The sequence below is a fragment of the Eschrichtius robustus genome, chromosome 11 (assembly GCF_028021215.1).
Source record: "Eschrichtius robustus isolate mEscRob2 chromosome 11, mEscRob2.pri, whole genome shotgun sequence".
NCBI lineage: Eukaryota > Metazoa > Chordata > Mammalia > Artiodactyla > Eschrichtiidae > Eschrichtius > Eschrichtius robustus.
This window is the reverse complement of record NC_090834.1, coordinates 3,415,503-3,443,448: the sequence shown is the minus strand read 5'-3', so window position 1 is coordinate 3,443,448 and position 27,946 is coordinate 3,415,503.

Genomic DNA, 27,946 nt, shown 5'->3' with positions numbered 1-27,946 from the left:
CATAACCTGTCCTTACTCTACCTTTGCAAGTTCATGTCCCACCTTTCTCTCTCATCACTGGGTCTCCCTACCATCCTCCGTATATATCAGGCCGTTTGCTGTGTGATTTGTTTACACAAGTGATTCCTAGCAGATCTGGTTCATCTTTGCATCCCCAGCACCTGTCACTCTGCCAGGCACACGGTAAGCTCTCAGCTCCCTGAATACATGGCCATGACCCTTTGCATTCTATTCTCATCACTAAAAGCCTCAATTCTTAAAGACCCAACAGCATCACATTGGAATAATCCTAAATTCTGGGTAATACTTGGAGTTTATATCTTTGCTATTTAAAGTCTGGACCAGAGGGATAGGGACCACCTTGGAGCTTGTAAGAAACGCAGAATCTCAGGGAGCCTCATCCTTAATCAAGGTCTACATTTTAACAAGGTCCTAGGTGACTGGCTATCACATTAGGTCCTAAGACGCATTGAACCAAAGGTTCTAGTCCTAATGGGATGGCCAACAGAGGCTTTAATTCACAAAAGCCTGATTTGAATCCCAGCTCTACCACCTACTTGTTGCGTGACCTTGAATACACTAGTAAAACTCTTTGGGCCTCTGTTTCTTTATACATTGACTGAGGATGATAATAACTCGCCAACCGTGAGAGAGGTATTCTGTACGCATTATTACTAGCCAGCACAAACACTTGCGTCGGGCATATTCTTACCCCATTTTAGAGCTGAGAAAACTGAGGCTGCTTGGTGCTGGCCAAGTAACAACGCATTAGCTGGCAGAGTTGCAATTCAAACCTAACCTACTTGATGATAAATGTCATTTTCACCCCACCTCACCATTCTGTTCTCTGCATTGTCAGGTGAGAGCACATATTATTGTGAAGGTTGAATAGGACTCCGGTTGTTAATGTGCTTTGTGCCCTGCAAAGCTGCATACAAACGTTATTAGTCATCAGTCGTATTACCAGCTCAAATTGTTGTCTAATTGCCTTAACTAGTTTCTGTTTCCTTGCAGTTAATAGTGTTCTTCCTTATTGCCCGGGTATTTGATGAATTTGAGGTACCACTTCTTGCCGTGAACAAGAAATATCAAATACACACTGAATGTGCATGTGGATGCTTGCATTCGCTGATGAGTGACGAGCCAGAGAGGAAATGAAAGGAGGTAGAACGTAGGGAAGAAGAAGACAAATTGGCATTTGACTGATCTGGGGGACAGGACAGTGTGAAAGAAAATTGATTAGAAGTAGGGCTAAGAAAGTAAAAGAGATGAACCTGGAGTGTTTTTGATTATTCAAAGAGGACGTTAGGATTCTTGAGAATGTCCCAGGTGGCAAAAGCTAGGAAGGAGCTGGTCATTGGGTTTAGATATGGATTTCTGTAAGCTGAGTGTGGTATTTTTCCCGGAAGTCGGGCTTTCTCGTGCCATGCTATTTGTCCCTTTTGTATATTAACGTATTATTCACCCGTCGGTGTTGCTGTGAGAGTTTTAAAATGGGAAGAATAATCCGGTGGTCAAAATAAGACCTTAGCAACATCTAGAAACTGGAGAGAGTTGGCGTTGTTCCTGGAAGTACTTGCACAGTGTGTGACGTCACCGAGTGCATCTGCCGTCACCCCCGCCCCGTCCTCCTGCCTTGGTGCGCAGAGTGGTCACCACTGTGGTGGGAGTACAGCGCCACTGCGGGACCTGACTTGTGCACTCCTCCAGGGGCCCCTCCAGGGAGGCTTCGTTCTCAGTCACGGCAGAGGAGCTGAAGCAGCGTGTCTGGTTTCCAGTAGGGCCGGGACATTTAGAACCGGGGAAGAGAGAAGGCATCAACCAGCTCAGGATGCCTGGAACTACTTTAGATTTTAATTTAAACTCAAGGATTGTGTATAGAAAACAGTGAGGAATGAATGTCTTAAGGACTGGAAGCTGAGAGAGAGTTCTAGCTAGTCTAGAAGCTGAAGTCCTAGGGAGCTAAGGCGGGAATCCAGAGTCTCTTCCTGAGCTGGGTCCAGCTGGACCGCACATCTGCACTGGGTACCTATAACGTACAGATTTGCATTGAGTCAGTATTCTTAGACCCTCACACTGTCCCCAGCTGGGTGAAGAGTAGCCCAATCCCAAGGAGAACTAAGGGAAAGGGCTAAACTTCCAGAGCCCAGAGTAAGGAGCTAAGAAAGGCAGTATCACATACTTTGATTTGGGGAATAACTTTGTATTTCATTACACATCCCAGTAAAATAATAATCTGCTTCAGGGCAGGGACCAGGACAGCTGACATGCAGTTAGAAAAATACTGACCTCAGAGTCAAAATGCTTTTGTTTAGACGTTCAGCTTTGCATTTAATTGCCGTATGCTCTGTAAATTTACTAAATCTTTGTCTATAAAATGGAATAATAATACGTTTCATGGTTATTAAAATTAAATATGATGCCTGAGAACATTTTTGTAACTGCTGGTTTATCTGTTTTCGTGTTACCCTAATATTTGAAACTCGATTTCATATATGGAAACTTTAAAAATCAGTGATAGTGACTTACTGAATGCTCACTGTGTGCTAGGCACTGCATTAAAGATCTTATAGTCATCCTGTCTAATCCTTGTGATATCTTTTTGCATTGGATACTATTATTGGCCACATTTTACAGATGAGTGAATTAACAAGATGAACTAACTAACACAAGGTGGTAGACTTGCTGGATGGCAGAGCCAGAACTGGAAGTTCCAGCCATCTCTCTAAAGCCTGGACCACCTTGGCCTTTCAGGTCCAGCATCATGAGGGACAGCTGGCCGGCAAGCCCAGGGATTTGATCTGTAATAACATGAGGGAGGAGCAGGGCTGTTGGATGAGTCGATCCTTGTTTGCCCTGAAGTCACAGACCAACATCTTTGGAGGAAAAGATGTTTTCGGTGTAGGGGCCCAGTTAAAGCTGGATTTCAGATAAACAGTGAATGTATATCCCACACATAATCTGGAACATACTTACACTCAAAATTATTTGCTATATTTTTATGTGCTAAATCTGGCAGCCCTATTATAGGAAGGCATCAGTCTCAGAATTGATTAGAATCTACCAGAACCTACACCTATAATTTGGTCTCCGGGCTTGGCTGGGATGTGAGGAGTGTTTCTGGAAGTGGGAGGACGAACGTCAGTGCACTGCAGCAGGACAGTCTAGATTGGGCCTCGGGACATCTGCTTCCAGTTCCAGGGACACTTGCCTGGATGGGGTGCGCCTTCCCCCAAGCCCGCTGGCTCTACAGTCCCTGCGGGTCTTCCCACAGTTCCTGGCAGCAGCGTACCTTTTGTGCCTGGGTTTTGGAGCAGGAGATGTTGGAGTCGTTGCAGTGTAAGTGGGTGTTGTTTCCAGGAACCAAACTTTTGGGCAGAGAAGTGGGTGTGAAGCAAGGGGTGTCACAGGACTGTTTGTAGGAGCCAGGGGTGAGGAGAGAATTTACATGTAAAAACTGAAAACCAATTCATCCATTCTGAGCCAATTTCAGCTCAGACTAGGGGGAAAATTGCTGTTCAAATTGGTATTTCCATTGCCGGGTTTATTGAAAAAATGAAATAAAAAAAGCCTCTTTGTTTTATGAATTTGTTGTAGATTGCCAATAAAAGGGGGGGGAAAGGGGTTTATACTTTCTAGTTGGTGGCGAGCCAGATTTTGACAGGCCTTTTCTAAGAGCAAAAATGCTCATGGATGAGCCAGGATACATCCTGTTCCATGAAGAGCCCACGACTCGGGGTCTCTGGGTGGAATCTTTCCTCTGGCATGCATCGGTGAATTCTGCCCTCCTTCCTGGAGGCTGGAAGCTGCTTGCCCCCATGTCAAAGCTGGGGAGTTTTGGTAAGGAGAGTGGCTTTCCCAAGGTCACAGGTGGACAAAGCAGGTGGTAGCTGCTGGGCAGAGCAGATGAGATTCCCTGCAGCTGGGCCTAGACCCTCTTCCTTCTACAGACCCCCCAGACCCCCTGCCAGACCTGAGCAGGAAGCCTAGGCTAACTGATGCCCCTGGAAACACTTGACCTGTCCCCATCGTTCCCTCAAGTTTACGGCCACCTTAAGGCCTGAAGTCTGCTCCTCTCCCTGGTACTCTGTCCCCTCCAGCCCTCTCTCACTGGTGTTCTCAGACCTTCCCGGATTCTCTCAGTCTGTAATGTGCAGGGATCATAACTTGTGGGGTCGTACAAGAAGCCAGCAGCCCTTCCATAATTGCCACTGACATGGAAACACAGGAGCAAATGAGTAGCCATTCATATGTCTCTGCATGACAGAGCAGAAACCTCTACTGAGGCATTAAAGCCATAAGCATCCTACAGGGCCCCTACCTGCAAACCAGCTCCTGGCATCTGGAATGGCAGCTCGATGGAGCCACTCTGCTGTCACCACGCTGCTGCCTGCCGGCTGCAGCTCAGCTGTCAGAGCAGAAGGGACAGGACGGGAGGTGTGGGAGGAGGAAGGAGGGGGGTGACCAATCGGAACCTGGTGACAGAAGGCCCCTTCCCCTACAGTGACCACAGTGACAGAGAGGCCCCACCCACCCCTGCATGGAGGCGCTCAGAAAGCCTGCTTGTGACAAAGGCCCTGTCCTCGCAAGAGGCATTAGCCGCTTTGTGGCTGGTCTCCCATCTGGTTGACAGGCATGTGACAGCTCAGAGTTCGTGCTCCTGGAGGGAAAAGCACTTGGGGCCGAGCAGAGGGGAGAAGCTGCAGGGTGGGGGCTGCCCACGTGGCCATGTCTGGGTCTCCGAGAGGGACAGCGCGTCACCGCCAGGGATGACTGAACCACACAGGGGGCCCAGGAGAAATCCAACCGGTGATCCTTAGAAGTGGGAGCCTAGCGAAGGGGGCTATCTTGGGGCAGAGATGAACTATTTCTGGCGGTGGGAGGGATGTTGGCGGCGGGGATGGCATCCCCTGCTCGAAGCAGCTGGTGAAATGTGATTGGTCTACTGGGGCGGGAATTCCCAGGCCTGGAGCTTTTTGCTGCTTTGCTGAATGACATGGATCCTTAGCTACTCACAGCCATTGGCATGGAGTTTGCGGGGCCTTGAGCTGAGGGTTGGCTGGAGACGCCTCCCCTTTCCTTCCCTTTATCTCCTTTGCCCTAGGCTCAGCCTTGTGCCCCAGCAGTGGCCCCTGCCTGTGGCCCGGCTCTCAGGAGCCAGTCTCAGAAACATGGCCTGGGTAACTTGCCCCTGGAAACTCTTTCTTAGGTCCTTTGTGCCTTACTTTTCCTATTTGTGAAATGGGAAGAAAAGTATTGGCTGGACACCATCTTTAAGCACTCATCTGAGTGAGTCAGGGTCTGAGATTTGAGACCTAAAGTCTTCATCCCCTAGTTGACCCAGATGAGAGCTGCCGCAGCTGAAATCCTCCTGTTTCTAGGGAAATTGAGAAGGGTGAAAGTGAGGAAAACAGAAAGGAGTCCTTCCCCACAATAATTTAGGGGTAAAATTGAAAATACAATTTTTTTCTGTATAAACCAATTTTGAGATTTCATGGCATGCTGCTAAAAATAAACAGCAGGTTATCCTATTTTACATCAAGGCAAAATGAGCAGGTGTTACTTCCAGGTGTAATCCTACTGCTGGTTGTCATGTGGCTTTAGTTCCCAGGAGAACGTGGGTTGCCAGCAGGAGAGAAAAATAGGGCTTCTAAGCTGACCTTCTCTCCAGCCAGCAAACCAGGTGTGAGCACTGCTCTCTGCTTACCTGTGACACCTCACTGAGGCCTTGGCATCAGTCAGTCTACATATTTTTTTACCTTAACATTCACACGCATAGCTCTAAAATTCCTGGACTTTTCAGGACTTTTAAGACACTGCGGGGTGGGTTGGTAAAAGGGAGGAGTGTGGGCTCAGAGAACAGTTTCCACTCCATATCCTGTTTCCTCACCCATGAACCACAGGCAGGACCATAGGCAAACTTTGCTCCCCAAGCCTGCCGTCTTACCTGCCAGCGGGAATAGGAATCTCACCCACTAGTGTGGTGGGAAGGCGGAGGGGCCGCTGCAAGTACTTGCTCAGCACACACCTGGCAATGAATAAATTATTCCCTGTGCTTCCTGGGCCGGCCTCAACAGTAATCATCCGATGTCACTTTTCTGCTAAGGGATAGAGCGACACAAAACAGCAACATAAGCTACTATTCTGAGTTCATTTTTATGAGGGGAGATGGCTGGTCTTGGTCCCACCACCTCCAAGTTGGAAGCCACGATGGAGTGCTGAAAAAGCAAAGACAGCGTGTTTGACCTGCACAGCAACCTGGGAATGGAAGGATCGTCGTGCAGATGCAAAATCAAAGGACTGAAAAAATCGTCTAGGAGTCATCTGATCTGGGATCCAGTCTTTTGGATGTGAAAAACATATAAACTAGAAATTGATGTTTGGCTCGTGTAAAAATATTTTGAAGATTCCCATTAAAGAGACTTTACCTGGAGGATTATATAGCATATCTTACCATCTATGCAAACTAAAGGGCAGAAAAAGCATATATATTTGCCTGTATACGATAGACTATTTCTGGAATGATTCATTAGAAATCAGTAACTGGCCCCGGGAACTCTTTCTTAGGTCCTTTGTGCCTTAGTTTTCCTATCTGCAGAATGGGAAGAAAAATACTGGTTGTACACCATCTTCAAATACTAAAGGGATGAGTCAGGGTCTGAGGTTTGACACCTAAAGTCTCCATCCCCTAGTTTACCCAGATGAAATGTTAGTGAGAGGAATTTGATGGTATAGATCAGGAATCAGAGGAAACGATTTCACGGGTTGCCCTCGGTATCTTTTAAATTTTGAACTACGTGAATGTATTGATTAGCTATTCAAAGGAAAAATAAATAAATAGAATTCAAACTTAGAATAGAGACTATACCTAGTGAAAATCAAAGTAGTTGCTGTTAATTTCTAAGAAGTTACTTTAATATTTGTAAAGCATGCTATGGCAGATGTACTTCAAAGATAAAATGTCGACTTTAGTTAATGCCCAGAGAAAATCACCTTCTTTGTGTCGGTGCCTGGGCTGTCTCATGAAGGATTAGCCCCCAGAAGCAGTATTGGTGCCCGTGTGGACTTGGCGTGTGGGTAACGAGCTGGCCTGGTTAGGGCTCAACCCCCTGTGAAGCTGAGGCCTTAGGTTTGAGCCCTCACTGGCCCTTTAAGTCCCCTCCATTCTGGAGACACAGATTGTGCCCCTCACTGTGATTAGCTGACTGTGGATGTGGCCGCTGGCCTCGCAGTGACAACCCTGGAAAGTCTGGTGATCAAGTTCATTACTGAGTAGAAAGACAGCTGAGGTGGTGTCAGAGGTGAGAGGACCGAGGGATACACGGAGCCTGGCACCCAGGCATTGCCTGTGGCAGCAGTGGGCCCACAGAGGACAACCTGGCAGGTTTTATCCTAGTCACCTTCAGTCTTCCTCACATGGTTCCCCACCTGCCACTTCTATTCCTGTCCTGGATGCTTAGACTTTATGGCCAGGATTGGGACAAGTGCCTAAGTTGGGATGGGGTTGGAGCTGTGGCTAAAATGCCTAAAAAGCTTCACTGGACTTTCAAACTAAATACCTGATCATATCTGGGGAGTCTTCAGACCTGGCATCAATTCCTCCTCTGCATTCTGCCTGGAATCAGTACTCCTGATATTTTTTGCATGAGAAAGTTCTGCAAGAGTGGCATGCCGTGTGTGTGTGTGTGTGTGTGTGTGTGTGTGTGTGTGTGTGTGGATTGGAGGGCATATGGTGGGGGAGATGCAGCATGAACAGCCTTTACTCCCCTTCTTAGTGCTGAAGGTTTTCTAGATCCCCCTGGGGCTGGGAGCGGGGGGAGTGGGCCGGGCTCTAGTCCTTGTCTAACCACGTCTGTCTCTCCTACAATTTCCCATATAAGGTTCGCAGGCCTCCACAGGTTGGAATAATAGTTTTAATAACATCCACCTGTAAAAGTGTTTTCTATTTCTAGCCCTGCTCGCATGTTAATTGTTCCGTTCACTAGACAGAACAAGCCCATGAACTGGGCTTATCTCCATTTTCCAGATAAAGAGATTGGGGCCGGCCTCAAGTGTCTGGTTCAGCAGAGGGATGGAGACTCACAGAGCCCTCCTGGTCCCTAAACGTAGCTGTTCCTCCCAACACGATGTCCTGGGACGCTTGGTGTTTGTGCTTCAAGGTCTGATTAAAAAGCCGGAAGGGCACACCATTGGCAGGGAGCTTGCTCACAAATTAAGTGATATTCTCCCAAGAAAGTTTTCATTCGAGCCTAGATTTAAGCCCAAGTCCAGACTAGTTCTCATTTCACCTGAACTTAGTTTGAATGGCTACCTGTTAGTGTTCACTGGCGCTTACCTAGCAGGAAGTTATTGGTAAATATCATGCATTTACCCATAATTACACAGCCATGCAGATTACTCACTAATTACACTCAGCAGGTGAAAAAGTCATTAGCACAACATATCCCCAGTACGGGGGGCAAAGGAGGCATGCTATTCTGTGTTAATTTGGTAATTGCATATTATTGACCGTATCAAGGGTTATTTTGACACAGAACAATAACGAAGAGCTGTGGGCTTCACCTGCTGAAGCCATTTGCCAGCGCAAGTCAAGGGCAGTGTGACTGCTCCCTTCCATCCTCCAGTGTGAACTAGGGGACGGCCAGCCCAGGAGGGACCCTTGGAGGTCTCGGGCCAGCCCCGTGGCCGAACAGCCGACTTGCCGTTACCCACGTGTGTCTATTCCAAACAAATGAAAAATCCTAGCCCAGCCTCCCCAAAGCCCAGCGTGTTCCTGAGCTGCAGTGTGCTCAGGGAATTAACACTAATTTTAATATTAGCCCTAAGCAAAGCATAATTAGAAAGATAAATCTTCAGCAACTCTCTCCTACCCAGACCTCTCCACTACCACCTCCCATGCACATCCCAGCCCCCTGCCATAATGCTGTATGAAGCCAAATACAAATGGCTCTGAGATGATCTGTAAGAACACGAAACACATTTGTTCAGCTAATTGAACGCTGGTTCCGACGTCAGGCAGAAACCAGTGGTGTGACACCTGTGAGGGTGGGACAGCCCTGCCTCCGACCCTTGGAGGTGGGTACTGCCGGGCGTGGACCTTCCCCTGCTTGTGCCATCAGCTCAAACACCGTACATCATTTGTTCCTGGAGCAGCTGCTCGCTTAACCGTGCCCACAAGAACCTATAAAGCCAATGGTGAGATATTTCTTGCGTGAAATGATGCCGCCTTGGACTTCAAATGCCCATCTTCATCTCCAGAAGTAACTGTTCATCTTTCATAGCTTTTTATCACTGCAGAAGGACGCTCCTCGTTTCTCCTTGAGGAGCACACGCAGGTAAGCAGACAAAGGCCTGGTGACTTAAGGAAGGAGGGACCATGATACCAATAGGGTCAGCCTTACCCCCAGAGGCAGGGGACATGGTCTGACATTGTGGTCGGTAGGCTGCTCTCCATCCCTGAGGTCGCGGAGAGCTGAGCCCGTGCAGACCTGAGTACAGCTGGACTCTCAGTTATCGAGAGAAAAGAAGGTATAGGATTTAGGGAGAACTTGGCATGTGGGTTGGGTACCTTTGAACTTCCTGCTTCACTCTGTTGCAAACGGGCTTGGCCGGTGAGAACAGGCCATCTTGGTTCAGAAGACAAAACGCTGTTTCGCGTTCTTATTTATCTTTCTTCAAAGAGTCACTAAACAGCCAGCACAGTTTGCCCTCACCGAAGACTCAGGGAACGCGTCCTCCTTTGGCAAGTGCTAAGTACCTTGCTGACAGCATCACCATCAGCCTGCAAAGTGGATACTAAAGGGAAGAGTGAAGAAGGCAACTCGGGAGCAGAGCCTGGCAGCCAGGACCCTGGAGTCGGCCTCTGCCCCCGGGTGGGGCAAGAAGGACTACGTCCAAAACCACCCCAGGCTCTGGCCATTTCCTCAGGTCCTTTCTGCCGCTCCGGCCCCAGGTGCAGCTCTTGTGGTTTTCCCGCGGACACCTCGTGAGCTGCTAACAGCAGAGCAGAATTCTGAGCCTTCTGTTCCTCGCATATTCCCCACACTTTTTTACGCTACAACTGTCGCCTTTGGCTTTCTTTGTACATTTCTGCTCTTTGTATTTATTACAAGGTGTTAAATATGGGAGGTGGGTGGACAGTGGGGCCGGTGGATCACAGCTCAATTCCAGAACCGTGCAGCAAGCTTGCTCCCTGCTGCCGGCACCCGCCGATTTCTAACCTGCCCCAAGGTCAAGTTCTAAACCTGGAGGGTCCACCCACCCACCTACAAGCATCCTCCGTGGTGCATACCCCCAGCCTTTCCTCCTAGGTCCCCAGTTACCCCACATCTCACGATGTGTGGTTAGAAGGCAGGCCTGTGAAGGGGCTGGGGTGGAAGGGGTGCACACACCCCACTTCACCCCTGCTCCCCGGGCTTTGTTCGAGGTGCTTCCAAGGGATTTGCAAATCTGCAACATGCGTGTCCTCCGGGCTCTTTCTCATGCTCTTTCCTCCTCTTGGAATTTCCATTTTTTTCCATGTTTCCTCCATCGTTTTTTTTGAGATTTTAAAAACATTGAAGTCCAGTTGATGTACAATATTATATGTTACAGGTGTACAGTATGATGATACATGATTTTTAAAGGTTAAATTCCATTTATAGTTATTATAAAATATTGGCTATATTCCCCGTGTGGTACCGTATGTCTTGGAGCTTACTTTATACCTAATAGTTTGTACCTCTTACTCCCCTACCCCTATATTGCCCCTCCCCACTCTAACCACTACCGTTGTTCTCTGTATCTGTGAGCCTGCTTCTTTTTTGTTATAGTCACTAGTTTGTTGTATTTTTTAGATTCCACATATGAGTGGTATCTTACAGTATTTGTCTTTGGGAATTTCTGGGTTTTTTTGTGGGGACTCATTCATGGACCAGCTGTGGTTCCCCCTTTGTCACTGTTTCCCCAGTGACCTCTAGCTGATTTCATCCCTCCCTCCTCTGATTCCCTATCGGCCGCAGACACAGACAGAACAAGTGGTTGGGCATGGGGGGGTGTGCTTTTTCTATTAGTTTGCAGGCCTCTTTTTTTTATTGAAGTCGAGTTGATTTACAGTGTTGTGTTAGTTTCTGGTAGGCAGCAAAGTGATTCAGCTTTATATATATATATCTATTCTTTTTCATATTCTTTTCCATTATGCTTTATTATTGGATATTGAACATAGTTCCCTGTGCTATGCAGTAGGACCTTGCTGGTTATCTATTTTATATTTACTAGTGTGTACCTGTTAATCCCAAACTCTTAATTTATCCCGTCCCCCGCTTTCCCCTTTGGGAACCATAAGTTTGTTTCCTATGTCTGTGGGTCTGTTTCTGTTTTGTAAATAAGTTCATTTGTATCATTATTTTAGATTCCACATATAAGTGGTATTATATGATATTTGTCTTTCTCTGACTTACTTCACTTACTATGATAATCTATAGGTCCATCCAGGTTGCTGCAAATGGCATTATTTCATTCCTTTTTATGTCTGAGTAGCATTCCATTGTATATAGAGACCACATCTTGCAGGCTTCTGTTTTGAGATCTGGATTCTGTCTTATTCATCTTAACATCCTTGGTGCCAAGAGCGATACCAAGACACAGAGCAAGCCCCGCGTGAAGCCAGAGGGGGCCTAGCTCTCAAGGTGAGCAGCACTGTCCAGTGATGGAGGGTCACCTTGACCTTTCTAAATACTAGGGAATCTATGGGAAAGGGCCTGACATCTCTCAGTACCTACTATGTGCTAAATGCTGGGTAAGCCCGTCACATCTGTTTCTCCGTTTAATTCTCAGGATAAATGAAATAGGTATTCCCACGCCCTTAACAGGTGGGGGAAGGCTTGCAGGGGTTAAGGTGGCTCAGGCTAGTAAACGGCAGATCCCTCTGCAATTCGTGTTTCTCTGGCTCGAAAGCATGTGTGTTTTCCCGCCCTGTGCTGCCTCCCCGGCGGGGAGGGGCAGGCGATGAGGGGAAAGAGGGGTCTCCCTCTCCACCAGGAGCACCGTCTCCTGGGAGCTCGGCTCTCTTCCAGCCCTATGGAAGGGATGTGCTCCTCTTCTTTTCCAGGGTCGCAGACCCTGCCTGAGGGAAACCAGGTAACATCCACCTTCTCCATGTGTCGTGCTTTCTGATGAACTGTCGGGCTCAACCTGACAATTTCTAACCAAATTTCAGGCTCTGCCGTGTGCACTGTTGTCTGTGTTCCGACAGCCTCTGCAATCGTTGCTCAGGGCAAGTCCTTCTGGCTCCTGCACAGTGGAACCAGAAGTTCACTCCGAATGTGGGCTAGTCACCATGGCTGCCTGAAAACGGTGTCGTTTCCCAGACACACTTCCTCTGAGCCCGCCGCCCCGCACTTCTCTTGTTAAAATGCCACTCACGGGATCTTTCAGCCATATAAAGGTTTTATATGATCTATCATATGCTGCTTTAATTGCTGCTGCTTATTTATTATGATTGTATCTGAATTGCCACGGAGAGCCGATGCTGAGTCGGCGAAGGTACCCAAAGACGCTTTGTTGTCAGCGAGGCAGCGGGTCTGGGTTACAGAGTGGAGGGCTACGAGGATCGGGCGGACGGGACGGGACAGTCCCGCCGACCCGTGGGGCTGGTGTGGAATTGCGAGTCTGCACGGAGTCACTTCGGAGGAGAGGGGTCTCTGTTTAGAGTAAGCGCTCCTGGAGACAAGCAGCTGAGCATCTTTCCGAGCCTTGTACAGCCCTTGTAGGATTGACTTAAGTCAAATATGCTGTAGTCCCTTCATCAAAATAACTCTCCCAGTCCGGTCTCCGTGTTTCCTCCCGCAGTAACGATGGTGCTGTCAGGATCCAGCCAAGAGCCCTCTCACCCAGCCCTCGCCCACCCCAAGGACTGAGTGACATAAAAATGTCCCACGTGGCGTCATCACTCCTCACCGGTCAGCCTCACATTCGAAGTGGCCATCGCCACACAGGGTTCACATACGCTAAAGCCCATCCCTCTGTGAAAGGGCTCTGCTCAGAGTGTACAAGCCGGGCCATCGCAGGCCGTTCGTCCACCAGTGACTTACTGAGCCTTTAATCTGGCCGGGCCTGTGCGAGGTACTCCCTCCACACCACCATCCTTGGTGATGGGGGGTACGGAGGGGCTGGTAGGGGCTGCAGAGAATGAGAAGATCTGGTTCCCACCTCCCTGGAGCCAGGGCTGGTGGGTGGGTGGAGAGGTGGGAGGGGATAGATACACAGAACTACCAGCAGTAGCGTCACACGGCAGGTGACCCATCTCACCTGCTTCCTTCTCTGCGCTCCAGCGCTCCAGCGCTCCCGAACAGCTCACGTCAGTGTCCTCAGGTGCAGAACCTGCAAGATGTCCCTGCATTCCATGACCTCAGAGGCCTTGTGTCTGTTGGGAGGAAGGACGAACGACAGTCAGCTCTTTGAGGAAGCAATCTCTCCCTCTGTTCATTGCTTCAGTCGGAGAAAGCATCTCCGTTCTTCCCTTGGTACTTTAGGCTTATTGGTGGGAAAAGTATTGTAGGAAGAAAGTAGATCTACCCCCATGGGATGAAACTGTGGACAGAGAGGCCAGGGGGAGGGAGGAGAGCGGGGGGCAGCCCTAGCAAGAAGGCAGTGGCCTCGGGGGTGATGGGCATTGGGGAACCCCAGGGTAGGATCTGCTCTGAGAAGAAAGTGAGGAAGCGGCCGTCTGTGTGCAGAGTGGCTGGGAGCCAGGCCGGCACGGAGAACCTTCAAGGGGATAAATACTAAGAGACTTCCATCCCTTTTGGGATGAGTGCCAGGGAAAGAGGCCAAGATTCCAGGGAGCACAGCCAGCACAGGGTTATTGTAATCCCTGGGAGGATTCATTTGCCAGCTAGTAAAGCAAAAGCAAGCAGCACCCTGAAATGGAGACTAGCTGTTTCGGAGCAATTAGCCATTGGTGCCTGCTGCTGTCTTTGGAGAAACTCCAGAAGCCAGCAGGGTAAGGAGGAGGGCAGGAAGCTGTGGTCGGCTGCGGGGAGATGACTCCATCCTGGGTACCTCTTCCCACCTGACAGCTCCCTGTGGATGCAACTCAGGGGCTCCTGTTCCCACGGTGGGGGGGGGGGGGCGGTGGGCAGTCTACCCCTGCCCTCAGGATGGCACTGAATCGTCTGTCACAGCCTCAGTCCACAGGACACTCCCCACAGCCGAGAACGCACGGTCCAGGTTAGAGCAGGTCAGGTTCTCTGCTCACATCAGCTGCTGTCAGCCTGGGACCCAGGGACCCTTTGGGGAATTTGCCCACACCTGACCCTCAAAGCAAGCAGTAACTGTGCAGGTGACCCTAAGGCAGGAGATGGATGGGTCCCAGCGTGAGCAGCTGGAGTTCGTTGCCTGTGGACGGAAACGCCAAAATATCAACAGCAGGACAATCGAGAGAGGACGCTGGGCCCCGCCCAGATAAGGAATAAAAGACCACATATTCCTCGTTCTCGAAATCAAGGAGACCTTCCGATGACTACACATGCACAGAAAGGCTCCCTGGAGGTCAAAAAGGGAGGGGCACCACCCCATAGTAAGTGATGTCAACTACCCATAGGCCTCTTCGGTGGAATCCATCTTGGCTGAGAGACGCACGCACACATGGGAGGACCTTGAGATAAACCAAATACAGACTCAGAACCAGGCAAAGCAAGATGACCGGCCAAAGGAAACCCGGAAGAAATGCCCATATAAGTGATTCAAACTGCCACGAGGGAACGACTCTCTCTTGCTGAGCCGGCCCCTGTGTCTATCCACACGTGCTGTGCTCTTTTCCTCCTAATAAACACCGTACTTGTTTCACCGTTTTCCATCTCTATGTGGAAATTCATTTCTACACAGCTGACATCACTTGTCACTGGCCACTAGTCCCTGGGGATCTAGTGGCTGGGATTCGGCGCTCTCACTGCCGCGGCCCGACCTCAGCCTCTGGCCGGGAACCGAAATCCTGCTTCAAGCCTCTGCAGGCCGAGGCCACCTGAGATCAACCCCATCTCCCAGTCATGGACGGGTGTGTGTGTTTTTTATTTTACCTTCGCAATCTTGTTTGGGGAACAGTGAATCACCAGAAATTATTTATAAAAACAGAGAAAGGCTAGAGAGGTCCTTACTACTCCCATGCTCTCATTAATGTGCTATAAAAACGTAGCTCCCCACCATGACCGCTTCAAGAAGAACCAGTAAAACGCGGATGTACGGGGGTGAAGGCAGGATGGGGGCACAGGTTGGACGTAAAATCATTAACTCACTGCTCAGTACAGGAAGAGCTGCTGCCTTTTCTCTCTTCACTGCCTCCTGAAAGTATTTCAGACTCTGGTCTTACTGACTCGGGTGCCTGCGGGTCCTTCCTGGCTTCCTGGGGCTTGGAGCTCCTGGGGGCACCTCCAGCTCGTTTGCCGGGGTTGGGAACCCTGCATAGTCCTGGGTGTGTCCTGTGTCCACTTCCCTGCCTGTCCCCCCAGGCCTTCCTGTGAGCTGTGGCCACTCTCTGGAAATAAATCCATTGGAGTAGAAAGGGATTAGGGTCATTACAGCTGAATAATTAGCAACAAACTTCCAACTTTATGGAGCAAAGGAAGTGGTACATGTTTCATTCAGCCCGCATCACTGCACTGAACACAGGGAGAACTGACTGCAAGGTAAGTGTTCCACCTGCCCGGGTAGATGAACACTGGGGAGGGAAGAGATGGGATGAATGGACACGAGCTACCATTACAACGTCAAGTATAAATGCAGGCGTCCCAACAGCTCTTTAAGCAGGGATCTCCTTTGTGCAACGAAAAATAACTTTCCACCTCTTTCCTGTGGACCATTCTAGGTCCTGGTCCTTTTCCCACCCCACCCCACTGCCATCCACCGCCCCCAAACTGCTCAGGCACTGCCCATGGGCAGGACTGGCGCTAGGATGGCCCTTGCTCCAAGCTGAGAAGAGATGCCCTCTTCCCGGTGTTTTGTGGGGTTATTGGGGTGGGTTAGCATCTTACTAGCCTGAAGGTGAACTTGGACTGCCGTTTGAGAAATCAAGTCTCTGTGGACGTCTGCCGGGAGGTCACAGCGGTAACAGAGAGGACGGACCACGATCCCAGCGGCAGTCCCGGGAAGCAGTCCCAGCAAGCTCTGCGCTGGATGCTGAAGCGGGGAAGAGAGGAGACAGCAGAATATCACAGAGGGGTGTGGACAGCTAATGCCCAAAGGGCTTCCCCGTAGGATCCCCCACTCCAACTGCTGAAGAAGAACCAGCTCCCTGAGACGCTCCCCTTCACTGGGAGGCCAGGCGGTACCCAGTGAAGCCCGGCAGAGGGAGCCTTCCGGGCCCCAAAACACAGCCCAGCATGGATGCCGGTGCTGCTTCTGTGCTGTTCAGTCTCTCTGAGGGTGGATGAGAAGAGAGACCTGGGAGAAGGGAGAGGAAAGGCTTTGCTTCAGGTCATTGTGACCCTCGAAGGAGGCAGTAGCTGTGAGGATGACCCCGTCTCCCGGTCATGGATGGGTGTCTGTTTGTTGACCTTCTCAATCCTGTTGCCCAAGGACTTACATGAAAGAAGTTAGTATTTCCCAAGCACCCCTCATTTGGAAGGCAACCCCAGGGGAAGGCAGTTTGGAATTAAACGTGTTATTTTTCGAGGCCTGACAAGAGGTAAGGCCTCTGGCCATGATGCTGGTCCTTCTCTGACACCCGTCGGCCTTAGGACCAGTCTCCCCCCACTGCACCTAGGTGCGTCTCCCCTGCACTGGTTCTCTTTCCTGGGCATGAGCCTCGCCTCCCCTGCTGCAGCCTAGCCTCCTGGGTGCAGAGGCCTTGCCGAGCCTTGCCTCCCACCCCCATCCCCGCAGTGTGGCCTAGAGCAGGGCCCTGGCGGGGGTGGGGGGGGGGGTCAACAGGCTAGGTGGCATGGGAACAGGGGTGAGTAATTCCTTGGCCCTTCTCTCCTGCCCCTGTGCTCCCCTTCCCTCACAATCCCTAGCATTCATGCGAGGCTGAAAGATGATAAAGGGCTACCCACAGGCTGTGTGGACGGGACGGAGAGCAGCCCTCGTCTTTGCTTGAAAGATGGAGGGAGAGCTTCTTGCACACACGTGATCAGCAGTCTCCCTGTGTCCACGGCACATCAGCTAGCTGGCTGGAGGATGGCTTACCAGGGACACTGACAATTCACCTGCAGGACCTGCTCTGCCAGAGTCATCATCAAAAGACAACTCTGGGCTCAAGTCATACCCAAGACAGTGCGTTACCTCTGCACGCTCGCCGGGGAAGCACAGCCGTCAAAGCCCCCTGGGAACCCTGGGTGAGCGCAGGCTGGGCAGGGGAGGGGGGGTGGGGTCCTGGGACATAGCCCCAGGCCAGAGAGGCAGCGGCTGGGGGCCTGGGGGCAGGACCCGAGTTCTGGTGGGACCACTGCCACCCGCCAGCAGGGCCTCTGCTAATGAGAGGGAGCCTGTGGGCAGGCCCAGCTGAGCCCCAGCTCGGGGACAGGCGCTGACAGCCCGCAGGACCGCAGGCAGAGGGTGAGAAGGACTTGGAGAATTCAGGAGAGCCTGGCATTCGACAAAGGGGCTGCAAGGCTGTCAGGAAGCTGGAAGCCAACACGGGCCGAGCTGCCGGCCTCAGCGGGGAGGTGCGAGCCCCGAGTGCAGCGGCACCATCTGAACATCTTGATTTGCTGCTAATTGAGCAGCCAACGCAGCAGAACCACGTGGCCCCATGCAGCTGAGACCTGAGACTCAAGTTCCCCTGGCTCTCGGGGAGCAGGAGGCCCACCTGCCAGGGCTGCGGGGAAGGCTGGCAGTGCCAGGGAGAGCGGGCTGGGCAGGGCTGCCAGCCAGTGCGGCCGGGGCCTGGCCACAGTCCCGAGGAAGGCCTGGCTCCAAGGCTCCGCTTCCCGCAAGGCCCTCCTCCCAGCTGGCAGGACGGGCATCTTCTGAGCCATGGTGGCGAGTCTAGCCCAGGCCCCGTCTGTGCTCCTCACGTGCACCTCACACGCTGTCCTGCGTCATCCTCACCCCTCACCCCATCCTAGGGGGGATGCAACTCAGGGTTCAGGAAGGTTAGGTGACCAGGTGACAGCTAACAAGCAATAAGGCTGGGACGTGACCCCCGTGGTTCTTGGCTTCAGAAATGTTGCTTGACAGCCTCAGTGTAATTCGGGGGAAAAAAAAGGATTTGTCTTTCTGTGACTGGCTTATTTCACTCAGCCTAACATCCTCCGGGGTCATCCATGCCGTCCCATATGGCAGTACGCCAGTATGTTTTCTTTTTTAAGGCTGAATAATATTCCATTTTATATATATATATATATATATATATATATATCTTTATTCAGTTAATGGGCACTTAGGTTGTTTCCACATCTTGGCTATTGTGAATAACGCTGCAGTGAACATGGGGGTGCAGGTATTTCTTCAAGATCCTGACCTCAATTCTTTTGGATAAATACCCAGAGGTGAGGTTTTGGATCATATAATTTTCTACAATTCCACTTATGAGTTACCTGAAACAGCCCAACTCAAAAGGAAACCCTCTTACACTGTTGGTGGGAATGTAACTTGGTAGAGCCACTATGGAAAACAGTACAGAGGTTCCTCAAAAAAGCTAAAAACAGAGTTACCATATGATCCTGCAATCCCACTCTTGGGCATATATCTGGAGAAAACCGTAATTCGAAAAGATACATGCACCCCAATGTTCATAGTAGTACTATTCACAATAGCCAAGACATGGAAACAACCTAAGTGCCTATCGACAGATGAATGGATAAAGCAGATGTGGTACATATATATATATATACAATGGAATACTTCTCAGCCATAAAAAAGAATGAAATAATGCCATTTGCAGCAACATGGATGGACCTAGAGATTATCATACTAAGTGAAGTAAGTCAGAAAGAGAAAGGAAAATACCACACGATATCACTTATATGTGATATCTAAAATATGACAAAAATGAACGTATCTATGAAACAGAAACAGACCCACAGACACAGAGAACAGACTTGTGGTTGCCAGGGGGGAGAGGGGGTGGGGAAGGGATGGATTGGGAGTTTGGGATTAACAGATGCAAACTATCCCATATAGGATGGATAAACAAAAGGGTCCTACTGTATAGCACAGGGAACTATGTTCAGTATCCTGTGATAAACTATAATGGAAAAGAATATGAAAAAGAATGTAGGCATATATGTATACCTGAATCACTTTGCTGTACAGCAGGAATTAACACAACATTATAAATCAACTATACATCAATAAAATAAATTAAAAATAAAATAAAATAGTCCATCTCCTAGAAGCACAGACTAGAAGGGCAAGGGCGGTGGCCTGGGGCTGGGGGGAGGGGTAAAAGGAGTTGTTCAACAGGTATAACGTTTCAGTTGTGCCGAGTGAGTAAATTCGAGAGATCTGCCTGTAGATGACATTGTGCCTGTAGGTTAACAATACTGTATTGTGCACTTAAACATCTGTTAAGAAGGGAGGTCTCTTGTTAAGTGCTCTTACCACGATAAAATAAAATTTTTTAAAAAAGGGAAGAAGGGAAGAAGGGATCCACGGTGACCCCATCAGTCATAACTTTCATGAATTTCTTTAAAACTTTTTGATTCTAAACATAAGTGGGGAAGATTTGGGGCACTGGACTATCTCATACTCATCTGATACTTTGCCGTCTACACAGTGCTTTTACAATAACATCATATTTGGTCTTCACCACTTCGCAAGGTAGGTATTTTCTCCATTTTTTCAGATGTGGGTAAACTGAGGTTCAGGTGATGAGGAGGCTCCCCTGATAACGGAGCTGGTACCCACCTTTGGACACTAGCTAAGGGCCCGCCCCGCTCACCACGTGGTGTCCTCGGCAGAGTCATCCAGGGGGTGGGGCACTGATGTGAGCCCCGCCTTCACTCTGGAATCAAGCCCAGCCGCCCCGCCCACCTCCCCGTCCCCACTGCCCAGCTCCGATTTGTCAAATGCTGATGCGTCCGTTCCAAACACGCTCCTATTTTGGGGGTGTCATCCTTCAAATCCACTTGTCCCGTCGTTTGACTAATCCAGGAGATTGGGCCACTGCGAGGAGGCTTTGACGTAGCGGGAGGAGTGTTTTAAGTACGTGTGCCCCTCTCTCCGTATCCGGGTGCTTCTCCCTCCTGGCGGCCCCGAGGAGGGGAAGGCCCGGGCTCGCACAGGTGAGGGAGGGCCCGTGTGCAGTCCCGTGTGTCCCCTGTAGATGAGAAAGCCAGCACAAATGAAGAGAAAGGTCTGGAGTCTCACATTTTTTTTTTACCGAAAGTGAAAAATCAATTCGTGACCTTAAAGAAGTTTATGAATTCCTAGCTTAGGAATCAATGCGCATTGATTTCTGTGCCTCTGCATGGCTGTACATGTACCCCATCGAGTGATGGAAGCTGGGTTTTGTCGGGCTCGGAGCGGGGATAAGCAGGCGCCATTTCTAACAGATTGCCAGGAGTGAAAAAGGAGAAAAAAAAAAAAGTCCACTGTGCAGCATGTCAGCCTGGAGCCTGCGGCCTCTGGCTGTGACTGCCGGGTCCCCGCTCCGGCTGGGATCCCTGACCCGCCCCCTCACTCCCCTTCCTCACGCCCCTTCAGCTCCACGCCTTCCCACACACACCTGCCTTCCCGGAGGCGGTTTTCTCAGCTTAGATTTACAGCTTAGATTTCTCTTAGATTTAGTATTTCCAAAGCACCCCTCATTTGGGTGCTAAGGATTGCTTTGGGTGAGGGACTGCTAAGGAAGAGAAAGATGGGAGCAGGACAGACAAGCACAGAAGGTGTCACGTAAGGGTGACTTGATAATTTACTTTTTTTTTTTAAACATCTTTATTGGAGTATAATTGCTTTACAATGGTGTGTTAGTTTCTGCTTTATAACAAAGTGAATCAGTTATGCATATACATATGTTCCCATATCTCTTCCCTCTCGCGTCTCCCTCCCTCCCACCCTCCCTATCCCACCCCTCTAGGTGGTCACAAAGCACCGAGCTGATCTCCCTGTGCTATGCGACTGCTTCCCACTAGCTATCTATTTTACATTTAGTAGTGTATATATGTCCATGCCACTCTCTCACCCTGTCACATCTTACCCTTCCCCCTCCCCATATCCCCAAGTCCATTCTCAAGTAGGTCTGTGTCTTTATTCCCGTCTTGTCACTAGGTTCTTCATGACCTTTTTTTTTTTTCCCCTTAGATTCCATATATATGTGTTAGCATACTGTATTTGTTTTTCTCTTTCTGACTTACTTCACTCTGTGTGACAGACTCTAACTCCATCCATCTCACTACAAATACCTCCATTTCGTTTCTTTTTATGGCTGAGTAATATTCCATTGTATATATGTGCCACATCTTCTTTATCCATTCACCCGATGATGGACACTTAGGTTGCTTCCATGTCCTGGCTATTGTAAATAGAGCTGCAATGAACATTTTGGTACATGACTCTTTTTGAATTATGGTTTTCTCAGGGTATATGCCCAGTAGTGGGATTGCTGGGTCACATGGTAGTTCTAGTTTTAGTTTTTTAAGGAACCTCCATACTGTTCTCCATAGTGGCTGTATCAATTTACATTCCCACCAACAGTGCAGGAGGGTTCCCTTTTCTCCACACCCTCTCCAGCATTTATTGTTTCTAGACTTTTTGATGATGGCCATTCTGACCGGTGTGAGATGATATCTCATTGTAGTTTTGATTTGCATTTCTCTAATGATTAATGATGTTGAGCATTCTTTCGTGTGTCTGTTGGCAATCTGTATATCTTCTTTGGAGAAATGTCCATTTAGGTCTTCTGCCCATTTTTGGATTGGGTTTTTTTTGTTTTTTGTTTTGATATTGAGCTGCATGAGCTGCTTGTAAATCTTGGAGATTAATCCTTTGTCAGTTGCTTCATTTGCAAATATTTTCTCCCATTCTGAGGGTTGTCTTTTGGTCTTGTTTATGGTTTCCTTTGCTGTGCAAAAGCTTTTAAGTTTCATTAGGTCCCATTTGTTTATTTGTGTTTTTATTTCCATTTCTCTAGGAGTTTGGTCAAAAAGGATCTTGCTGTGATTTATGTCATAGAGTGTTCTGCCTATGTTTTCCTCTAAGAGTTTGATAGTGTCTGGCCTTACATTTAGGTCTTTAATCCATTTTGAGTTTATTTTTGTGTATGGTGTTAGGGGGTGTTCTAACTTCCTTCTTTTACATGTACCTGTCCAATTTTCCCAGCACCACTTATTGAAGAGGCTGTCTTTTCTTCATTGTATATGCTTGCCTCCTTTATCAAAGATAAGGTGACCATATGTGCGTGGGTTTATCTCTGGGCTTTCTATCCTGTTCCATTGATCTATGTTTCTGTGTTTGTGCCAGTACCAAACTGTCTCGATTACTGTAGCTTTGTAATATAGTCTGAAGTCAGGGAGCCTGATTCCTCCAGCTCCATTTTTCTTTCTCAAGATTGCTTTGGCTATTCGGGGTCTTTTGTGTTTCCATACAGATTGTGAAATTTTTTGTTCTAGTTCTGTGAAAAATGCCAGTGGTAGCTTGATAGGGATTGCATTGAATCTGTAGATTGCTTTGGGTAGTAGAGTCATTTCCACAATGTTGATTCTTCCAATCCAAGAACATGGTATATCTCTCCATCTATTTGTATCATCTTTAATTTCTTTCATCAGTGTCTTATAATTTTCTGCATACAGGTCTTTTGTCTCCTTAGGTAGGTTTATTCCTAGATATTTTATTCTTTTTGTTGCAATGGTAAACGGGAGTGTTTTCTTAATTTCACTTTCAGATTTTTCATCATTAGTGTATAGGAATGCAAGAGACTTCTGTGCATTAATTTTGTATCCTGCTACTTTGGTAATTTACATTTGAACACCGTATCCCGTTTAAAGAATGCTTTTCCATACGTTATGCCATCTGATCACCTAACACCCGTGGTTTTTGGTCAGAGCAGGTATCACTGTCCTCATTTTACAAACAAGGGAGCGGATACTAAGACAGCTTGTGATATAGCTGGTATGTAACGGAGCCGGCACTGACGGGAGGTCCCTGCACCCCGTCTCATGCACTGGGGCACCTTCTCCAGTGCTCAGCGGACAGGGCAGCTCTGCCGTGTTGGGCCCTGTAGGCTAAAGGAGAATAATCTGTATGTAGAGGGAAAACGTGCAGACGGGCATGAAACACTGACAGAAGGTAATGCAACTGAACTGGTAGGAGAATAAACACAGATGTTTGGGGGGCACCGAGATGGGAGAATCTGGGCCAGAGAAAGAGGCAAGTGAAGGTGGACTTGGGGTCCTGCTTGACAGAGGGGGCAAAGCCGTGGGCCACCAGTTTCAAGACCGCCAGCCTGAGCTGCAGCCTAGCGGCTGGGATGGCCCCTGGAACTGGACTGTCTCCAGGTGATCTCCGTCCCCCACTGCCACACTCCTGCGCCTGCTGTGACTTCTAGCTCAGTGGGTGCCATTTGTCATTGTTTGGTCCAGGGACCCAGAGCCCTCTCCCTTACCCTCCACCTCCCATCAGTCACCAGCTCTTATTGATTTCACTTCTTACATTTTCTTGAATCCCCTTCTTTTATTCCTCCTCTGTCTCTCCGAGTTCAAGTTCCCATAACTTCTTACAGAAAGTTTTGGTGTCCCCTCCACAGATACGTCTATCTATATGATTTTTAAAAACCCATTGTGAGGGAATAAGCTGCTTCTGGTCTTAACTGTGATTTCTCCCTTTTATCTCTCCTCTCCCTTTCCTCCCTAAATAGACAGGTCACGAGCACAGGCCAGGACCACAGGATCCAGAAGTAACTGGCATGGAGAGATGGCCTGCAACTGCTGAAGGACTCCCCAAACCTCCCCAAGTCTGTGGGAGGGAGTCTCTCAAAAAGATTGTGGTGGAAGTTTTTTTAGAACCTGGTCACATAGGGAGCTTGAAAGAGAAATTAAGGTGACTTATAAAAAGATGTATTTCTTATATACACCTAAATTCATTCACACACACTAGCCCCATGTATCACCAATAAATCTCAGAGACTTTCAAATTTCAGTTTAAAACAAAGCAACGTTTCATGTCTCTCCCTACAACACCCCCTGAGGCCTCAACAGCCGCCTGAGTGACCCAGCTTAAATGTGCCTCTGATCATTTCATTCCCAAATTGAAAACCCTCGGGGCCTCTGCATGCCCACAGGATCAAGTCTAAAGGTCTTAGTGGGGTCGTCTGTGATCTCCATCCCTCCCCCATCTCTCCGGGTTCCTTCCTCTCTACCTTCTCTCTCCTGTGTTCATCTCAGCCCCTCCCACGCTGTTTCAGGCCCCATCACCTTTACTCACGCTGTTCCCCAGGCGACATCCTTCTCCCCCAATTCCTTGTCACCTGGACAATTTCCACTCAACCTTAGAACTTGTCTCCTCAAAGATCACTTCTTCCAGAAGCCTCCCCTGGCCCCAGGCTGACCCCGCAGTGCTTTCGCCGAGAACCCCTCTCACACCACCACACCCATCTTGAGCCCAGCTCTGCGGGAGGGCTTGGTGTGCCTAGGTAAGGTCGAGGTCAAGGTCACAGTTGCTGGAGGGGCAATGGCAGGTGGGAGAATAGCCTTCAGGAGAAACCTGTCTGCTCCCTCCACTTTCTGTCTCAGGGAGGACTCGGGGGTGGTATTGAATTTGAGCCCCTTCATGGGTTGGCTTCCACGAGGCTTTCAGCTCTGGAAAAAATAAATACTGGTGGCTTAAATGAGTGTGTGAAATGAAAGGTCAAGGAGTAATAGTTAACCAAAGTGACTTCTGGCACAAACGGTCAGCACTTTGGGAATAAAATTCCCTCTATTTCTTTGGGGCTTCTGGCCCCTTCTTTTCACTGAAGGCTAGTTAAACGTGGCTCGGAGAGGGACAGAGAGAGAAGTCTCCCCACCTCTGTGCCCCCAAAGGAGTAATGGACTCCAGAGAAAGGGGAGGGGGGCGGCCCACAGGCTTCCGTCTGTGACCCCGTCCCCTGTTCTCTCCCTTGACCTCTTCTGCATCGTCGGCACTGGGACAAAGGCGTGGAGGGCATCTCGAGCTGGAAAATGTTGAGCTGATAATAACTAGGGATGCTGGTCAGTGCCCAACACCACATTCGCCTGATTTCGAGGGCTAGGTTACAACGAATGGCTGGAGATGGCGGCCGTGCAGCACACAGCACGGAGGAGAGCTGGGATGGAGGCAGGTGGGACCGGCCTTTGAGCCCCAGTCCTGAGTCCTGCAGCAGAACCAGCAAATAATCAGCCCTGGGGACCCCACAGCCAGAAGCCAGGCTTCCTCTGGCACCTGCTGGGGTGCCTCTTGTTTCCTTTGGTCCGTGTGTGTGTCGCTGTGTCTGTGGATCATGTGTGCTGCATTCATACGCATACATACATACATGTGGGTGAAGAATCGCGCAAAGAGGGGCCGGTTGTTTGGGTCCTCCTCTCTCACAGGTTTGCACTTATTTGGTCTGGAAGGGAGCGTCAGTTGGAGGATGCCTGCTCAGAACGGTGCAGAACCTTCTGGTACCCACTGTGCACACAGAGAGGGACAAGAGACAGGGAGGGTTTCAACGCAACCTGTGAAGCCAGCCGACTCTTAATCAGAGCAGCCCGTTACAGAGGCTGGTTTGTAAAGGTGAGAAAACCTCCCTTAAAGATCCCTGGAAATGCTTGCCGGGGAGACACACCTGCTCTGGGGTCAGTAAACAGTCATCCTCGGGCTTGCGGGGCTGAGGCAGGTAAGGAAGGGGGAGGAGATGACAGGAATGTTGTCTGGGGCAGGACAGAAAGGTGCAGTGTGGAGAAGGGGCAGGCCCAGCAAGATGGCCGGCGTCCTGCTTTATTTCGTGGAAAAGAGAATTCACTCAGAAACATCATAAGGAGGAAAATCAACAGCCTGGAGTCAGGATGCGCCAACTCCTCACAAACCAGTCATTTTAATCGTGATGGGGAAGGCGGCTGGGAGAAGGATTGGGGCTTGATCTCCCCAGTTGGCAGGCAGAGGCCGTCCTGTGGGGTGGATATCTCTGCTTGGAGGTATTGCTTTTCATGTGTGTGTCGGCGGGCGGGGATCATAGGAGAATGGGGGAGAGGAGCTACAAGGAACACGTACTGAGAGAGACAAGAGTTTCTCAACCTCGGCAGCTTTGGCATTTGGGGCAGGATAATTCTTGGTTGCATTTGGGGCAGGATAATTCTTGGTTGCATTTGGGGCAGGATAATTCTTGGTTGCATTTGGGGCAGGATAATTCTTGGCTGCATCTGGGGCAGGATAATTCTTGGCTGCATCTGGGGCAGGATAATTCTTGGCTGCGGGAGCTGTCCTGTGCATTGTAGGATGTTCAACAGCATCCCTGGTCCCTACCTACCAGATGCCAGTTGTATCTGCTTCCCCCCACCCAGTTGTGACAACCCAGAATGTTTCCAGATATCACCAAATGTCCTCTGGGGGCAGAATCAGCCCTGGTTGAGAAACCCTGAGTCTGTGCTGGGCACTTCTCCCTCATTCTCTCCTGTAATTCTCACTACACACAGGCCTTTGTCCCTTATTCGAGACAAGAAGCCAGGCTGGAACTAGACCCCAGATCTGTCTGATTCCAAGGTCTGGTCTCTGTGTTCCACCAGCTTCCACGGGCGTGGAGTCCATGCCAAGTCCCCTGACTGAGGACAGTCTCTGTTCAGGGAAAACATGCAGAGACCTGATAGGAATGCCCTTCCACTGTCCAATGACCTTGGACATGACTCTATGAACATCTGGAAGACCCCCTGTCCCTCTCCTCTCTTCTTAACTTCAGCCGCACCAGAGATTCCAAGACGGGAGAGTCCATCCATCCTTCAGCTCAAGTGAAATCTTGGTCTGCAGCGGGGAGGGGAGAGAGCGGAAGAGGAAGCGCAGAGAAGGACCAGTATGTGAAGCCAGTTCACATCTCAGTATGAAGAAACCCACCAGGCTCAAATTCACTGGAAAGTAAGTGCCTTTCTCTACCAGCTCCTATTTAAAGTAGAAGTAGGAGACTTTGCAGGTGAAAGCAAAGCAACATCCTTTCCTGTTGATATTGGGAACCTAAGAAAAAAATACCGTGTTCATTGGTTAGGTTTCCAGATGAGTTTACTATTTTAGTACCTGTAGTAATACTATTATTGTGGTGAAATTAGCACCACTGGTGGTGTGCTGTGTGGTTCGTTATCACTGAAGAAACCACGCATGAGAATCAAACACTTCTAAATGTTCATCATTGATATTTATGGCTATTTTACAATTTAGGGCCTTACCTGTTCTTACCTGAAATTTTTGAACAGTCCCTAAACAGAGTTCCCCGACTCCAGTCTCCACCTTATCTATTTAGCCAGTGTCTCGTCTATATTTATGTGAGACTGATATTTCCATAGTATAAATCTGCCCATCCCTCTCCTCTTTCAGTGCTGCAAAGGCTCCTTCTCAAACCTCAGGATAAAATTTAAATTACTTGGCATGACTCACAGGATTTTCTGAATATGAGTTAGACCTATTGTTTGCCACTCCTATACCGAGCTTATATTTCAATCACACAGAACCAGTGGAAATTCTCCAAATGCTCTTGCTTTCTTCGTTTCTCTATAAACTTTTGTACCTGCTGTACACTTTGCCTGGAATATCCTTCCCATTTTTCTCTAGCTGGTTAATTTCTTCTTGTTTTTGAAGACTCAGCTCAAGGGTCTGTTCTTTCTAGAACTCTTCCTTAACGCTCTCCTCCTTTGTCTACTCCGTTTGCCTTTTGCAGTAACCCGAGCAGGCCATGGTGACATCCTAAGTCAGAAAGTTACTTGCTAATTTCTCTGTCTCCTTCACTAGCCTGTGAGTGTCTCAAGGGCAGGGAATATGTCTCAGTCATCACTTTACCCTCAGTGCCTAGCACAATGCCTGACATAGAAAAGATGGAAGAAATAATAAATGTTTG